A 2,455-nucleotide genomic window follows, 5' to 3' on the forward strand; every position below is an offset into this window, starting at 1 on the left:
AAGAAAAACAAGCCAAAAAGGGGAGATTTGTTAGGGTTTTTGCCCTGATTTTCTTACTATATTTAAGTTTTATTTTTTATTAGAAGGAAAATAAAAGTTACCATAATTACTTTTACTTTTCTTGAAAAAAAAATATAATTTTTTTTCATATTTGGCTAACCTCTTTCTTGGAAAAAAGATTTTGGACATCTATAAATAGAAGACCTCCCTTCTTATACGATAACACAATAACATCCACAATGTAGTCTTTAAAGAGTCTTTGTTTAGGGCGAAATTTCTCCCAATAAGTTTTAGGATTTTCTATTTTATTTTTAATATGTAGGTCGTTTGGCCAAACCATATCCAATAGTATATTTTTAGTTTAAATTTTCATGTGTCGTCTGATTTATCGTCTTATGATTTGCAAATTAAAAGATTCCGCATGACGCCTCTCGATTTCGAACCCAACACTTTAAAGACAAACAAATTGAAATCGAGGGAGAATTAGAAGATAGTTTTGTAAGTTTACCAAATGAGAAAGAGCAAGAGAATATTGCAGATGGTCTATCTAGTATGGCTGCAGTTTGTAGTTGTTTGAGAGAAAAATGCACAAGTGATCATTTATGGGAGAAACATATGAAGCGGAAATGGGGTGCATTTATTGGTTCAGCTGCTTATAAAGAATGGCAATGCTACATTACCTCAAGAAATAAAGCTTCCTTCTTAGAGATTTTTGAAGATTAGGCAATTTTTATGAAATAGATCAAAAGGAAATGAAGATAACAGTAGGGTTGGAGATGCTTCAGCAATGAGCTCAATAATGGATTGGTAGATATCCCTTGATACTGCCAAGTTTTGGTTCCCGGCTCAGGTTTTTAACCGCAAGGTATATACAAACGAAAGGATCACAAAGAAGTAGGAAATGACGAAGATGGTTTTTATGGGAGAATCAGAAAGATTTATAGTGACAAAGAAATTTCATTGTGGAAGAGCATCTGGCGTAGCAGCACTTTTGACTAGGCACGCAAAGAAGAGCTCTTTACTGTTGCTCCTTGTTTTATTTTCAGTTTAAATAGAAAGCAGTTTAAAGATACAGCACAATTAGGCTTCAGAATTTGTGCTCTGGTGTGTTCAGAGGGCTGGAGGTTTTGAAAATGTACATATAAGACTCGAGAGGCTAATAGAGCCTCTGGAATGGGAAACTCTTGGTAAAAATTACTTCTCCTTTGGTAGAACTTACGCGACATAAATTTAGATTAATCAGCCTAGTGAGTCTTGCAATTATTTAACGGACTTTACTTTTCTCACCACGGCCATGTAAAATTTGCATCCATGGATAGAAAACTTCTGATCAGAACAAAGTACAAAAAGATAGATCATTTTGTAAGTTGTATTTTGTCTCTTACCATATCAAATATAGGTTTAAGCAAAACTTGCAAAATTGTAGCAAACCTCTTCAGGCAATGGGATACTCACAATTCAACCAATTTTTAACTCTGTAGTATAAGTAACTTTCTCAAAGGACTAAATGTGTGCATGTTGTACTTAAGATTGAGATTAACATAAAAATATCATCATTTTGCTAACAACAATTAAGAAGATATGACCATGGCCAATCTGTGTAACTGTGGGAAATATATGTTGCTATCTTAATCTCAATAACACGAAGACTCGATGATGTAAAATCAAGCTCATTATCAGAAAATTAAAGAGGCAAACAACTAAGTAAAATCACAAAATCTGCAATTTACAGTTCAAATTTATATTTGTCTCGTCTAACGCCGTAGACCAGCACTGTAGGTCATCGCAGCCCACAATTGAACTGTCTTAGTTGGCTCCTTGTTGTGGAGACCAACAACCTCAAGGACAGAAAATTACTGCCTAGTGGCTGAAAAGACTATGAAGCTCATTACACGTTGGGCAAACAATATCACTGTGACTGTGAGTTTGTGTCCAAGGAAGCTATTGAGTATGCCAAAGGCCTCAAATGACAGTTCTGTCACTGGCGATCATGCCAGTATTTATTATAGTGGAACTCAAGAAAATTTCAGACAAGTAAGGATTACCAATGTCAAGAAGTTGATTATAGCAACTGGGCAAAGCTCGTAATAAAGTATGATGACGACCCCATTGAGGCAAAACCAGGATAGAGCTCGAGCACTGATTTGTTAAACAGTAGATCGAAAAAGGTTAGAGATAAATATAAGTACAAGAAGTCAAAGACTGACCTCAACAGCTGGGGTTTCAAACTTCTTCAACTCTATAGAATGTAAAGATTCAGAATATAAAGACTCATCACATTGAAGCTTTCGGCTACCCCAGTAGCAAAAGGGGGATCCCATTTGTCGTTATCAACTTGAATTGCTAGAGAATATAGCAGAACTTGTTGGGATACGGAATTGAAAGAGCTATGCCCTTCTTTTATCTTGTAATATCGTGGCTCTTTCTCTTCAAACTAAATATAACCCATACTTTT

At 35.2% G+C, this 2,455-nt stretch overlaps 1 long non-coding RNA gene across 1 annotated transcript; it reads right to left on the minus strand.

Annotated features, from left to right (window-relative positions):
• Positions 1–1,684: 1,684 nt before the first annotated feature.
• On the minus strand, positions 1,685–2,449 carry LOC124893807. Its single transcript, XR_007050905.1, has 2 exons — positions 2,279–2,449; positions 1,685–2,139 (listed from the first exon to the last, which is right to left on the minus strand). It is a non-coding gene; the product is annotated as an uncharacterized LOC124893807 (long non-coding RNA).
• Between the last annotated feature and the right edge of the window lie 6 nt (positions 2,450–2,455).

The sequence above is a fragment of the Capsicum annuum genome, unplaced genomic scaffold, assembly GCF_002878395.1.
Source record: "Capsicum annuum cultivar UCD-10X-F1 unplaced genomic scaffold, UCD10Xv1.1 ctg65434, whole genome shotgun sequence".
NCBI classification, from domain to species: Eukaryota; Viridiplantae; Streptophyta; class Magnoliopsida; order Solanales; family Solanaceae; genus Capsicum; species Capsicum annuum.